We start from the raw sequence: 16103 nt of genomic DNA, 5'->3' as shown, positions 1-16103 counted from the left end.
TGTCCTGTACTAGCTGGGCAGAGCTCAGGCCTCTGGGAAGAACAAGAGAGCAGCAGTCAGGCCATTTGCTGCTCTTTCAATTTGCTACTCCAAAACTGTTGGATGCATGCTCCTTAACCCTGGCTGGCAAATCACCTAAAGCTAGATTTGTTTAAGCCATCGTCTCTAGAAGCAAAAGAGCAGTTGGCCTGTCCCTCGAGAGAGGAGAATAACAGAGGTCCCAAAGAGATGTAAGTCTCCCAAGCTAGAGGAGAGGTAGAGGTCAAGATCCAAACCTCACCCCACACAGGAAATCTGCAACCCTTGCTACCCTTGGCCCAACTCACTGTGGCATGAGAAGATGTGGTAACTGGGATTAGGTGCCCAAATATGCCAGTGGTTCCACAGAGGTATCCCTGCCCATCACCCTAGGGCTTTTCTTCTCCATTACATATAACTACCCCTAGGCCCAGGGCTTTTTCATTTCCATTAAAGGGAGCCATTTCCACGAAGACTTGCCAGAAATGCCTTATATTTATAAACTTCAGTTCATAAATTATTTGTACACTTACACCCTCTCCTTACCAATCTCATCTGAAGTTATTAGGAGAAAAATAGGATACAAACCTTTGAACAGTAAGTTTTAAGATTAAAGGCATACCCCACCCATTCATAATGGTCATAGGTCACAACTATCATATATGCCTCCTCTCAAATAAAAGAACCTAAACATAGCATGCCCAACTTGAAAAGGTAAAGCAGTTTCCTGATTCATCAAGCTCTATATACATCTAAGCCACATGACAAAATAAATTACTGCTTTCTAAAACTAATATTTTGTTAATATTTAACTCAAATTTCTTGAACATGTTTTTTCAAACAAGGTCCTCGGTCTCCTTAAGACCACACTTTGAGGCATCAACAATATTCTGGAGAACATATTTATGCATTTCTTCCATTTAAGTTGAAGTATTTTTAAAGTCACATACATAGTAACTACTGAAAAAAATTTCAAACCACAAAAATAGTTTTTAATATTACAACAGTGAAGTTTTGCCCTATGATCATATCCATATAACTACACCTTATCCTTTATTGCTTTTTAACTGGTTTTAAAAAGCTTTCTAGCTGGATGCTGGTGGCTCATGCCTGTAATCCTAGCTACTCAGGAGGCTGAGATCTGAGGACTGTGGATCCATGCCAGCCCAGGCAGGAAACTCTGTGAGACTCTCATCTCTAATTAACCAGCAAAAAATTTCCAGAAATGGAGGCTATGGCTCAAGTGGTAGACTGCTAACCTTGAGCAAAAAAGCTTAGGGACAGCACCCAGAACTTAAGTTCCAAGCCCCAGTACCAGAAAAAAAAAATCAAAAAGCTTTCTGTAGTAATATTCAACACTTGCCTTTGTAAAGTCAAACTCTTTAAGAAATACCTTGTTGGTGTTAAATTTCTTTGCCTTAGAAGAAATCAGATTCAGTTGTCTTGCTTTCACAAGGACCTAAAATTGGCAGAGACATTTCAAAATGAGGTGCCTTCTTCACTTGATGTTCGAAAGAGCCCTTTTACATTGGGGTTCATGGATTATTACATATTCAGATGTGGGTACAAACTGAAAAGAGACTTCCAGATCTGTTCTAGAGATTTGGAAATAAAACACCCAACACAAATACTTAAATGAACAGCTAACAAATTAGTAAGTGTAAATGAAATCATGACTTTCAAGGAAAGCTACTCTGTGAGGCAAAAGCACAAGCCAAAATAGTCCTCAAAGGTTGACTTCAGCCTAAGAGAACTTCAGTCCATGCTAAAGGGACAGAAACAAGACCAGGAAAGCAACTCCCTACTATATTCTGGAACAAATGGTGAAGTCAAAGTAGATGGGAGAGTGGAAGGAGGCTTTTAAGAGATCAGCTGAGCTATGATTCCTTACGAGCCACAGTTCATTAAGGGCTTACTGTGTGTCAGCACTGTTCTATGCAATCACACACATGACCTAAAGCGCTCTTCATCACAGCTTTTATTTATTGCATGAGTGTTACTGCCTCAGTTCAAAGAGCAAGAGACTGCAGTGACACGTCTTGCCCATGCTCCACACAAGAAAATACTAGAGCCCAGATGTGAAGCCAAAGCCTGTGGCCCTTGAGAATCAAGTTAGCACAAGGCATTCAGATCTAGACCGAGGTGGAAGATGATTATGACAAAAAGCCCAGTACACAGTTACTATAAATAGCCAGGACTTAAAAGAACCCACATGCTCATCAACAAATAGGTGATAAACCAAGTGCTATACACACATACAGTGGGCTAGAATTCAGACTATCATAGGAAGAAAATATGGATAAATGCCATAACACGGTGACATGGGTGAATCATGAAAATAGTACGTTATGTGAAATAGGTCAAGTACTGTACAAGGTCATTTCTAGGAGGGAACAATGGACAGAAAGTAGAAGAGAGGTGGCTGGGGAGGAGGAGTGGAGACATCAGAGTTATTGCCTAATGGACAGTTTCTGTTTGGGATGATGAAAATTCTGGGGAGAGAATGGTAATCATTATACAACCCTGCAAATATACTTAGCACCATTGTGTAACTGAACACTTAAACATAGTTACAATAGGAAACGTTGTTAGGTATGTTTTAGAGTTAAAAAAATTTCAAGTCCTTTATAAACAAGTCAGCATTTGGTAACCAAGTGGATATAAATGGGGGCGATAAGGAATTAAGGATCCAAGTTTCTGGGCCTGGGAGAATGGATAGTGAGACAGTGAAGAGAGACGGGAAGGTGTTTGGTGAGCTGCCAGCCCCACTTTCCAAGGTCCTGAAAATCTTCGTTCCCATGCAGAAGGAAACTTCTGGGGTCACCATATGCTTCTCTGGACAGGCTCCCCACTGGCTCCCTACCTCAGCACAGCATTGGGGACACAAAGTACAGGGCATGTGGCCTCACTTCCTCCTTGGCATGCCTGCCCTCTCCCACACCCCATGCCCTTCTTCTCTGTACCTGTTCTGCATCTCCCTCTCGCCTGGATCCACCTACAATCCTCTTCCTTGGCCCTGTTTATGATATCAACATGTCATCCAAACAGTCCAGGGTCACTTCTTTTAATAAATTCTTACAGGATGCCCTCAGTAAGTATCCTTAGTCCTTCCACTGAATTCTAACAATACTCGGGCACCTCCTGTTTTACTATTTTAAATTTATGATGAGTGAAACTTAATACCAATATAGCTGCTCCTCTCTCCTATTGCCCTTGGTGCTTAACAAAGTCTTTAGATCAAAACAGGTACTTCATGAATATTTACTGAGTCATGAATGAACCACTGTGATTCTGACCGTTTCCCTACACCAAGCTGCTGGAGGGTGTATTTATAGAACAGTGGTTCTATGAAGAGGAAAGAGCATTCAAAGCAACCCTAGTAACCTTCTTCCTCTTCTCTGCCCATCCCCCTTCCATCAGAGTTGCTGTGAACTCATGTACTGAAGGGAGGAAACAACAATAGGGGAGGGAACTAGCAGACAATAACATAAAGGCTACGTAAACTATTTTCTTTCCTATTACATGATGCTTTTGGGTGTATCAAATTGTTTCCTTTGTGCATATCCTATGAACTTTTGGGACACCAAGGACAAAGTGTTTCTGTTCATTTTACAAGGCATTGTGGCACATACATATGTGACTGATGGTCAGTTTAAAACAAATCAAGGCTATCATTGGGGAGGGAAAGTGATCCCTTTAGTACCTTTCTTAGTTAAGATAGCAATGCCAGAAGATGGGCACAAGCTTCCCAAGGATGGCCTCCCTAGTCTATAGCTGAGTTTTTTATGACAGAAGAGAGAATTCTCCAACAAACTCAAGAAACAGGCCAGATTTCTTCTTAGCACTGCAGTACCATGGGAGGATTGGTGGTGAGAATATTCCCCAAACACGGACTGCTGGGCAGGTGGTTGTTGGAGATGTAAGGAATGTTGGCAACAGGACCTGTCCAACGTTCTCCAGAGCAAACTAATAAGCAAACAAACAGCCCATGTAACTCTCCTCCCTTCTCTAACACAGATACAAAAAGACCTGTTGTGGAAATCCATCTGGGAAGATGGATGGGCCTGGTGATCGACCTTCTGGTCACATGAAAGCCTTTGTATGGGAAAGGAAGGTTAGTGCTTATTGAGATGCCTGTAAGAGCAAAGTTTCCTTTCAAAAGCCATTTGTCTTCAAACATTGATTTAAAACTGCTCCATAATTTTTGTATATATGTCATGGCAAGGCAGCGCAGTTTTATTATAAGGGCTAGAGGAGGAAGTGGGCCTGAACAGAACAAATATAGTTATCAGTATAGCTTTAGTTGGGGACAAGGTCACCTGTTTGGTGAACTGGTCCAACTCTTCTGCAGGAAACAAAACAGAAGAAAATTCTGTGGATCCCAAATAAGGCATGTTATTTCAGCTGACATTCAACCCAGGGAAGAGTCCTAATTATGCTGACAAGACTGTATTTTGAAGACTATGACACCATGGTCTCAGGGTATTAGGCAAAACAAGTAGAACCTGTTATTGTAATAGCTAAAGAAGGAAATCAAATTCCTCTTGCCACTAAAATAATCTGATAAAATAGAACCACAAAGTAAACACTGAAGTAACAGCTAAAAAAAAAGGGGTCCCATGTCCTGTTTCAATGGCCAGGGCTGGACTCCAGTTAGATAGGAACTTCTCTACTTAGGACCTCAAAACTGAACGTAAGGTCCATTCATTTGAGAAACATCACACAGATAAGGGACCTAAGTCCTAGGATTCTCCCAGATGCTTTGTACAAAGCCAGTATCTTCCAGTGGTAATGACTGAAAGAAACAGAACAGAAACATGGAAAGAATCCTAGACTTAAATGCCAAAGAGCCTGTTCCAGGTACTGATTGTGTCCCTGATAAGCTACACAATAATGAGGCAAACCTCTGCCTATGTGGGCAGAAAGGGGTGGAAACAGAAGAGAGCCACACCCCCTTCCCTTAGAAATACCATGGCAACATCTCCAAGAAAAAGTAAAGGACAACCAGGTGACTCTTGCAAATCAGCAGGACTCTACCTATACTTAGGATCCCCAAGTAACAGTGACAGAGAAAGAAAACAATCAGTGTTAATGGCCATCAGTTCGATGTGGTAGACCTATGTGGCTAGCATTACTATTTTATTATTGTTTAATATTCAGCTTTATTTTTTCATTTTATTGGTAAATATACACTATGAAATTTACCATAGTAACCACTAATCATATTTTAAAAGTATTTCTTAAGATAAATGAGATGTAAGTAGGCTAAGTCCATTAATGTACTTTTGTATTTATGTATTTCCCACTTGCTTTACAAAGGATTTAGGGTGGCAACCCGTTCTTATTAAAGAATGACAGATGGGCTATAAACCTCTCCCAGAAAACACATATCTAAGCCTTCACTCTCTGCCTGTGTTGGGCCCTGCCTAGCCTCTGATTTGGTATGGGAGCCACTTCCAAATAAGAATCTTTGGGGGGAGGGGGCAGGGAGACCTCATTCAAAATAAACAATATTCTGAAAACGGCAGGGAATAAAAAATTCTCCATAGTTCTTTGCAAACAGAAAGTCGTTACCATGAGGATAAAGTACTGGCAACGTTTTCTCTGCTTTCAGCACAAACTAGTTCAGGAGATCAGAGAAGCCAAATGCACCTGCAGGAGGTAAGCCAGGCTGGCACACAGAGGACTAGAGCCTCAGAAGAGCACTGGAAGTCCTGGGGCTGCAGGCATCTGGCAGGGGGAAAACTCTATGGGTCAGAGGCTGGAAGAGGGCTGTGCAGACAGCCCAAGTGGAACCAGGCCAAGTCTAAATAGGCAGAAACAGGTGGGGGTAGGGAGATAACCATAAAAGTCAGACCTTGCTGGGTGCAAGGAGGTAGAGGCTGGCAAGGAGGCAGGCAGGGGCGGGTCAGGGACCTATAGCTAGCTCACAAGTCAGAGCCAGGGAGACAGCTTCTCTCTCCCAGGATGCATTCTTGTCAACTTGGGAGAGACCAACTGCTGGAGACTAGCCCTTGGCTGGGGGAGTGTAGTTCATGGATCTCTCGGGTGCTGGCTAGCCTGATCTAGGCTTATTGGGGAACAAAGAAGAACAGACCTAGTCCTTGTCCTCAAGGAGCCCAGTGGCTCACAGAGGTCACAACTATCAAATAGCCATGACCTGGATAAGGTGGCTGAAGAGGACATAAGGTTGGGTAGGGTTACTTACACCTCTTAAAAATAGATCAAGGTTTCAGAGTGGTTAAAAACCAGAAAAATGGCTTAGCAGAATAGATGGGAAAAGTACAGATACAAAGACTTCTAACCAGAGAGGCAAGGGTAGAGATATGAGGCTGGAGACACCATCCTTTTTGGTGTTTTTTTTTTTAATACATAGATTTCAACATAGATTTTTAATACATAGATTTGTTACTTAAAAAGCAGAAGGAAATGAAATCCATAAAATATTCTTTTTCAGTAAGCTTCCTCAGGACTGAAGAGTCTTTCAAGGACATGTAGAAGAAGAAACGAGTGAAACAGACCCAGATTTTGCAATTTGTATGGGGAGGGGGTAAGAGAAGTATAGAGCCTGAGCTAAAATTACCCAGAGAGTTCAGGTAACTATCACAAGAAGTGACTGGCCCAGAAGAAGCTGGAAAAAGAAAAAGCTACTCTAACAAGTTACAAAAGATGGCAGAACGAAGACCCAGTATTTAATGAGAGAAAGAAGAAAAAGATGGTCCAGTCTGGCCATTGTTGACTGGACAAGATGACAATAGGGTTGAATCTTCATTTCATTTATTTAAAAGTAAGTTTATTAGGGCTGAGAAGTTGGCTCAGTGGTAGAGTGCTTGCCTTGCATGTATGAGGCCCTGGGTTCAATTCCTCAGCACTATATAAGCAGAAAAAAGCCAGAAGTGGTGCTGTGGCTCAAGTGGTAGGGCACTAGCCTTGAGCTGAAAAGCTGAGGGACAGTGCCCAGGCCCAGAGTTCACCCCCCACAACCGACAAAAAAAAAAAAAAAGTTTATTGTAAAAATTTCCAAACCTATTCAATAGCAGACACAGTATAATAAAACTACAATATACCCATCACCCCAACTTTAGCTTTAGATATGACTCATACTTTAGTAATAGTTAAATTAATTATATCCACTTAAAATTGTTTTATAAAGCAAATCCCAAACTACCAACAGCTCTATTAACTTTACAATTCAAGAAACCATTTGTGAACTGAGTGCGGGTGGTTCATACCTATAATCCTAGCTACTTGGGAAATTAAGATTAGGAAGATCATAGTTTGAGGTCATCCTAGGTAGAAAAGTTCCAGAGACCCCTTCTTAACTGAGAGGTGGGCCAGTGATGCATGCTGGTTACCATATTGGGAACATGGCAGGTTGATCTCAGGTATAACTCAAGCAGGAAATGATATATGCTCATATTCTCTCAAAAATGAGCAGCCAGGCTCTGGTAGCTCATGCCTATAATTTTAGCTACTCAGGAGGCTGAGATCTGAAGATCGTGGTTCGAAGCCAGCACAGTCAGAAAAGTCCCCATGAACCACTCAAAAACCAGAAATGGAGCTGTGGCTCAAAGTGGTAGACTACTAGCCTTGAGTAAAAATGTTCAGGGACAGAGTCTAAGCCCTGAGTTCAACCCCCATGAACTGACAAACAACAACAACAAACAAACAGTGAAAAACAAGGTTGGAGGTGTAGCTGCTGCCTATAAGTGTGAGACCTGAAATTCAAACAGGAAGGAAGGAAGGAAGGAAGGAAGGAAGGAAGGAAGGAAGGAAGGAAGGAAGGAAGGAAGGAAGGACAGACAGAGAAAGAAAGAGATTGGTTCATGGACCTGTAAACCTGGCTGTATAATCGCAAGCCTATACTGTATTCTGAAAACTGCCAAAAATTCTCAACAAAGGAAGCCAACTTAAATACTGACTGAAGCAGCCTACCCACCATAATATTGAATTGACATACAAGAAAACATTTCATATATTCAGTTGACAAATATCCATTGTTCACCGTGTGCCAAGCACAGCTTGGAAGATATGGTAGAGAACAAGAAAGAAAATAAAGTCCATCTTGCCTTCTATGTTGTGAAATTTGGGAACCAAAAGCAAAATCCATTCTGGATTTTACTGACTCTCCGACATCAGGTACTACAACCTAATTCCAGAGAACTGTTTTAGTTTCCATTCCCCTCTAACAAATTGAGTCGTCTTCTTTCTAAAAATGTCATCCAGCCATACTGGTGGAAATAAAGGAGGGCGTGAATGTTCTGACTCTCTGAACTTGTGATGACACATCCTAGCCAGCAATAAATACATTCCTAATATGTAAATTCTTTTGTTTACAAACTCTATCCATACTCTACAAATATTTTTCATCATAAAACACAAATATTAACTCAAAAGAAGGCAAAAATATCTAGAGAGTTTCTAATCTCACACCCTAATACATGTTCTAACTCTCTCCCATGGTGACTACATCCTAGTTTGTGTGTGCTTGTGTGTGTGTGTGTGTGTGTGTGTGTGTGTGTGTGTGTGTGTGTGTGCATGCTAGTGCTGGGGCTTGGACTCAAGGGCTAGTGCTCACCCTTGGATTTTTTGTTCAAGCAGGTGTTCTACCACTTGAGCCACAGCTCTACTTTCAACCTTTTGATGGTTAATTGGAAATAAGAATCTCTGCTTTGAACTGAATCCTCAGATCTCAGCCTCCTGAGTAGCTAGAATCACAAACATGATCCACCAGAGCTTAGCATATGGATGCCCATTTTGTAGACTTCCCCTCCGATTCCTGAGCACTAAGGGCAGCCTATCCGGCAGGATTCCCCATTAGTTTCCCCTGATAATAAGGGGAATAAATAAATAAGGATCTCAACGGAAGCAAACTGCATCTCAGAAGCAGCATGGCAGAGTGTAGCAGAGCCTGCCAAAAGAACCTCTAACACTGAAGAAACAGATGAAGATATTCAACCTTTACCACTGATAGAAAAATGATATGCTGGAGTGGGCATTGTTGCAAACTGTGCCTGGCCATAGATGAGAAGCCAAATGGACAAGGCCAGCTGGCCTGGAGAAAGGAGAATAAAGGCCACAGCGTCATGCCAGACTGAGACTGGTCACCACTGAGCAGATCTGTTCTAGGGACCTCAGAGCTTCAGCCCCCCCACCAACCGCAAGTGCCAAGGACACTCATTGTGCCTGAGGTTTAGAGTCCCCAGACTTACTACCAACCTTTGACAGGAGAGAAGAACAGAGGCTATAAATATCTTCGGAGGCTAACCTAGGGCTCTTGGCACTCAGCCATACCCTCTGGACTTCAGTTCTGAGGGTCCAGGTCATTGTCAACTCTACATGTTGGGATACCACAGAACTTCATGTAAGACACTGTACAGGTAACTGTCTTATGTGAGGAACAAAGAGTCATCTGACTGCTTTACTTCTGGCACAGAAACAAGGTACATTTTTCCAGCTGGGATACCAGGTAAGCAATGACTACAGTACAGTTATGTAAGATTATCTAGAAGTTGATACTCATTTCCCTCCCACATCCTATAAAGCCTACAGCCACTGGCTTTTCATCATACCTAAAACCACACAAGGAAAGACATCCCTAAGCTGTACTCTGGAACACTAAGTTCATTTCACTGAAGCAAAGGTTTTGCTTTAGTGATTTTTAATGCCTTGATCTTAGCTATAACATGTAGCTTTGCAGAAGCTACAATCCCGGACTGTACAATGCATATTATTATCAGGACCCCATTTGTTGGTGCATATGGCCATCCCAGTTTCAATCATTATAAAGCCCTGGGTTTCTCTAAATGTGGGGAAACAGCAGGCTGAAGCCAGGTTGTGGAAGCACCTGCAACAGACAAGCTAAATAAAGACTGAGGCCTAAAGAGAACAGGCCTGGCCATTTCTGTTCAGGGGGAATTTGATCAGAGCTCAGTTTCAGAAAATGTACTTACGTTTAAACCAGGCTCTAGACTAGTTGGTAAGAGAACGAAAGACAGAAACAGATATGTTGGGCAGTGTTATAGAGAGTAAGTTAGATTAAGTTGAACTGGCTGGCTGACTAGATTTCAGGACATAAGTCCAGGACAATACTGAAAGCCAGATATTTCTTCAATAGGCACTGGGCCCAGAAATAACCTCTCTCCCTCTGTGTGTATGTGTGTGAGAGAGAGGGGGGAAGATGAGAGGGAGGGAGGGAGGGAGGGGGGGAGAGAGGGAGAAAGAGAAACAGAGAGAGCTGAAGAGAGAAAGAGAGAGAGAGAGAGAGAGAGAGAGAGAGAGAGAGAGAGAGAGAGAGAGAGAGAGAGAGAGAGAGGCTGAGTCATTTTTTTCTCCCTGCAAGCAGAGAGAGTTGGGCTATCTCAGAGCTTGGGCTTGCTCTACAGAGTCTCAAAGGTAATAAGAAAGACAGAAAAATCAATAGCATCTGTGTGGGCTGGGATTTCACACCCAGCCCTCCTCACTGCAGCCACAGCAGCCCTGCTTTGAGTTATTATTACATGTCTTCCAGTATTGCCTAAAATTTCACCGGGGAAAAAAAGAGGCTCAGACCACTGAATGATACAATGCCTTCAGACCCTGAAAGCCTGCAATTGTATTTTGATATCTATTACAAGTTTTCAATATGATCTAGAACTTACTGAGTATGCTTAAAATGCCTCAAGACAGAGAACAGAAAGCAAACCTGTGTGTCACAATGAAGGCAATCTCCTACGCAGTGTACTCTATCTGTGCTGAGCCTGCGCCCATTTGCACCTGTACTCTCTTCTTCCTGCCACCTGCAGTATTAGTCATGCAGCCCAACGATTCTGCAGGCTGACAAGACCAAGTTCCAGGGCAGGCAAAGACTTTTACTTTTTTTTTTCTTTTTGGGTCTGGTCATGGGGCCTGAACTCTGGGCCTGGGCACTGTCCCTCAGCTCTTCAGCTCAAGGCTAGCGCTCTACCACTTGAGCCACAGCACCACTTCACTTCCAGCTTTTTTCTTTTTGCTTATGTGGTGCTGAGGAATCGAACCCAGGGCCTCATGCATGCAAGGCAAGCGCTCTACCATGGAGCCGCCTTCCCAACCCCAGCTTTTACTTTTTTAATTCTCTAGAAAGTCATGGCTAGGTGGCAAATGGTCTCATCACACATTGAACTAAGCTGAATCGTCTCTTTCAGTTTGGGGGTGGTACAAAAGGAGTGTACACACGGAATGTAAACGAGAGGAACAATGAAGCAGTGGGAAAAGAAGAGAACTTCTCCTGCTCTGTCTTGTTACCAGGTGGGTAGCCTGGAACTTGCCAGCTCTAACTGAATTGAGCATTTTCTAGCTCCAGAGGAGTGGTGAAGTCAAGCAATTAAGAACACAGGCCCTGAAATCAGATGGCCAAGGTTCAAATCCTAGTGTGGGTAACTTTAAGTTTTAGAAAGCATGAGTGAGGAAGGGGTGATATTGCACAAAAAGAAACGTACTCTTTATCTTACTTAAGTGTAACACCTTTGTTCATCACCTTTATAATAACAAGACATTTTTTAAAAAGAGTATGAATGAATAGGACCTGTCTTATAGATTACTCAGAACAGCATTTATTAGCTGCTATGGTCACCTCTCCTGTCCCTAACTCCTGCCTGCTCAGGCTGTGGCTACCACTTTGGTGGCAATTCTAGCCTGTTTTAAAGCTGACAGTTGAGTCTTGGAAGAGAAGACTTAATCAGTGATGTTCAGGCATTTTGACCTTCTGGAAATGAACTTTTCCCTCACACCAAACCTGAGGGGAAAGTGCCAATTTCTACAGCTGCCAAAACTGTGCAAATGTGTAGATAATATATTTATCAGACATTCCACCCAGAAGGAGGAAATAGCCAAGAAGGCAATCCATATTTCTTCCTTTGATACTCTAACTTCTTTCTATTTATCTTTGCAAACCACACAATCCTTATGCTAACAGCTTTTTCTCTAGAACACATGACAGTCCATTCCAATCCATTCAAGAGTTTTAAAGTAGACCATATCTTAACTTAAAAAAATATATATATATCTGAGTATACAGGAAATCTTGGTAAAGTGTTAAACTTAATAAATATTCAACAAGAAGGGAGAAATAAAGCATATCCACAGACCAAGCATGTAATATAATAATCTTGAAACAAATGTGACCACATAGAAAAAGTTCACAGTGTGACTTAGGTGATTAAAATGACATTATCAAAACTTGTGCCCCTGATCAATACATGATTTAAAGTTCCTTTTCAATGTTTTTAGGGTTTAAAAAAATAAAGCAGGAAGAAAACACACCAGATTGTTAATGGTATTTAAATCTGGAAGACCTTCATTTAAAAATATATTACTCCTATTTTCTATAAAAACCACACATTACTTTTCTTTTCTTTTCTTTTTTGTTGGTCATGGGGCCTGAACTCTGGGCCTGGGCACTGTCCCTGAGCTCTTCAGCTGAAGGGTAGCACTCTATCACTTGAGCCACAGCACCACTTTGGGCTTTTTCTGCTTATGTGGTGCTGAGGAATCAAACCCAGGGCCTCATGCATGCAAGGCAAGCACTCTACCACTGAGCCACCTTCCCAGGCCTCACACATTACTTTTATAACATGAAAAAAATATAAGTGGGGAAGGATGGTTTTGATTTAGATTTCATTTAGATTTAGACAGCTTGCAAATTTGTATTTAAAACTGGAAGACTAGCAAATAATTCATGAAGAGAAGCAGCCCATTATGCTGAGCCAACAGTTTTGAAATCTTAGCTTCAGGAGACAGCAAATGTATCCTTTTGAGGCATACCCCAGCCCAGAACAGGTCCTTCGACCACCACCAGGTTAAGTTTCTGTCCAAAAGTGCCGTCCCTCCTAGCCAGCCACAGAGACCGCACATCCGCGACCCTAAGCCTTCCCAAGGTTACCATTGATTTGCTACTGTTGCCTTTTACACTTAAAAACTTATAAATATCAGGATAGAGAGTGGAAGAAATTAACTTATTATGTGGCACTTTCTCTTGTTGATACGGTCTATAGCCTCAGGATTATACAAACTTAAAACTTCCTGGGGAGCAGCATTTGATGAAGATGAGAGGCCAAGCTGCTATCACAAATGCTGGGAAAGCTGTCTACCGTATAGTTTTTGATATCTCAAGCTCCTACTTTAGGGCTTGTGGTTCTTTCAAGTTCTCAGAAGGCTCTCTGAGCACTATTCTGTTGAAACTCAAAGTCAACTTTGGGGCCACTCTGTATCAGCTTGGTACACTGAAAAATATTCTGCAGGCATTAGTGTCAAAGGTATTTTATGACCCAAAGTGTTTGTCTGAATACCAAGTTGGACTGATGACCTTGAATAAAAACTCTGGCACCTTACCTACTTTGTCGGTTGCAGAGTATGGCATGTAGAGGCTTCAGGACATGACAGCATTGAGCTGCCTTCAAGAAATTGTTTTTTCCTATTTTGTAACATAGGAGCCTTGCACATCGCTTGCACAAGACAGTCTATAAAAAATTACTAATGGGTTCAAACTGAATAGAGTTCAGTTGTAAGGGACAATAAATGCAAGGCAACAATGGGCATCTGTTTTAAATGGTAAACTTGAACAAGAAATTCAACTAGCCTTAAACATTAAGTGTCCTCTGAAGTTATTGAGTAGAAACCCCTAGAGATGACTAGTATCCTTGGAGTCCAGCTTTTTTCCCAGAAAAAAAAAAACCAGACAGGGAGAAAAATGACAAACTTCTGTCTACAAATGACAGAGCCACCTGATCTCTTCTTAAACCCCCGCCCTTACACCAGACACAGTCATATTCTACAAGACCAACACATCAAAACTAAAGATATCATATGACTTAGACATCAAGCACAGCACTGTGGCATGCCGGTACACTTTGAGTCATCCCAAACTTATGATGAAACAAAGATCAAAACTCTGCCTGAATGGGAAAAATAGATACCCTGTCAATGTACATTTGTCACTTGTCACCCCTTAAATACCAAAAAATAAAAAGACTAGAGAATCCTTTTTAGTTGGGCTGCCTGTATAATACTGCCTGCAGGACCTAAAATATTGTCAAAATATAAATAAAAACAGACATGGGAAGGAAATATGCCAAAATGTTTATGATTGTGGGGGAAGGGAGGTTTAAAAATCTTTGTTTACAATAAATTTAGAAAACAGAAGTCTTTAACATGCCTACATTCTTTTGAGAGAGTAAAGTATGCTAAAGTATCCATTCATAAAATGTTAGTGCTCTCTCTCTCACACACACAGAAAAAGAGAACATAGAGAGAGAGAGAGAGAGAGAGAGAGAGAGAGAGAGAGAGAGAGAGAGAGAGAGAGAGAGAGAGAGAGAGAGAGAACAATCTAAATGTATTGCAGTCTTTAATAAGGAGGAACCAGTCAGGCTAGGAGGAGATTTTTCCCAGTTGAGCAGGAATAAGAAAGAAGAAAAAAGACCTGGTCCTGTTTGCTTTGCATTTATTGTATCACGCTGTACTGTCCAACTACAGAAGACAGGATTCTTTTAGCTATGCTTTCTTGATGCAGACCATCAACTCAGCTTTTGAGTAACTTACCTAGGAAGAACTAGAATCAAACAAAAGCGTGTGTGTGTGTGTGTGTGTGTGTGTGTGTGTGTGTGTGTGTGTGTGTGTGTTCTATAATTGTTTTCATTGGGCTAATTACAGGTTATGTTGTGAAATGTGTGACACAAACTGTACAATCTGACCAGTAGTTTCTCTCGCGGTATCAAAGGTCAATAAACGAAAAGAAAGGTTATGGATAATCAGAGAACTCCGGATACTCCAGCTCCAAGAAACACTTAAAATTCTTAGCCAGGGCACTTGAAGGGCACTCGGTATCCCGGCGGGTCTTAATTAGGTTCCCTAACCTTCAGCTTAGGTGGAGCAGGTAGAAGCGTTTGCAAGCCTTGACAGCTACACTGATTAGCTGGAGCGTTCAGTCTTTAGATTTTAATCCACGTGTCCATTCAGGCCACCTCCGTCGGCTGTCTACCGCCGCAAGGTGATAAAATAAGGACCGAAAATAAACAAGCCGGTGCTCCTAACACCGCTGAACGTGCAGGGCTGTGTGCAGAGGCTGTGGGCGCTCCGGAGACACCGCGAGAATTTCTACCTACGGCGGCCAGCGGCTGTCGGTGCTGCCACTGACCCTCCCGCGAGAGCGCTCCACGCAGGGGCCATCAGCGCCCGGCGACACGGGGCCCGCGCGCGGTGCAGCGCGCCCCACGCACCCGGGCCCCCGGGGGCCGGAGCGAGGGATGCTCGCGGTGGTCCCCAACCCCGCCAGGCCATCGCGCCTCGCACCTGAGTGCAGGGACCCGCCCCCGGGCAGGGCCCGTCCCCGCCGCCGCCACACCAGCAAAGGGCCTGTCCCGCGACGCGCGCCCCCGTGAACCCGGCCCCGCGCCTGCAGGAAGCGGCGGGCGGGCCGGCAACCCGGGCTAGGGCGCAGGAAGCGGCGGCGGCGGCGGCGGCGGCTCCGGCGGCCTCCCCGCGGCCGAGGGAAACGAGGCCGCAGCGCAGACACCGGAAAAGCAGAACATCCCGGGAACCGCGAGGTGGTTCCCGTGTCCCTCGCCGCCGCCGCTTCCGAGGCTGCTCGATCGGCCCGGCCGGGTAAAGACCCCAGCCGCGCGCGCGCGCGCGCTCCTCCAACCGAGACCCGGGGCCCTGCGCGGCGGGCGCACTCACCTCCGCCGCTGCCCAGGCCGCTCCGCAGGCGGCTGTCACTGCAGTCCGCTCACTGCCCCGCGCCAGCTCCCGAGGCTATTTAACACAGCTGCCCTCTGGCTGCGCCCCCGTCGTGGCAGACGCACCGGCTGGCGGCTGTAAGTGCGCGTGCCGCGCCCGCCCCGCCCCGCCCCGCTCCAGCTTGCAAGCCCCACCCCGCATCCCTAGACCCGCCCCGCCAGCACCGCCCCCGACACGCCCCGCCCAGCTCCGCCACTCGTCCGCTTCCACGCCCCCTCCTTCACGCCTCCTCCTCCCCCCTCTCCCCGCAACACTCCCCCCTCCTCCCCACCCCCAGTCTGGAGCGCGCCAGCCCTGCCAGTGACAGAAGAAGGAAACCAACTAACGTGGCTAGA

The 16103-nt window shown here is 44.0% G+C and overlaps 1 protein-coding gene across 2 annotated transcripts in view; it reads right to left on the bottom strand.

Annotated features, from left to right (window-relative positions):
• Acsl1 (acyl-CoA synthetase long chain family member 1) overlaps positions 1-15815 on the bottom strand; it is a 67225-nt gene extending 51410 nt beyond the window's left edge. For both annotated transcript variants that reach the window (XM_070016397.1, XM_070016400.1), the window contains exon 1: positions 15709-15815. The gene's annotated coding sequence lies outside the window, so the exon portion shown is untranslated. The remainder of the gene's footprint in view (positions 1-15708) is intronic.
• Positions 15816-16103: the final 288 nt, after the last annotated feature.

The sequence above is a fragment of the Dipodomys merriami genome, unplaced genomic scaffold (assembly GCF_024711535.1).
Source record: "Dipodomys merriami isolate MVZ:Mamm:240054 unplaced genomic scaffold, mDipMer1.0.p SCAF_12, whole genome shotgun sequence".
Taxonomy (NCBI): domain Eukaryota; kingdom Metazoa; phylum Chordata; class Mammalia; order Rodentia; family Heteromyidae; genus Dipodomys; species Dipodomys merriami.
This window is presented reverse-complemented; position numbering and strand designations above follow the sequence as displayed.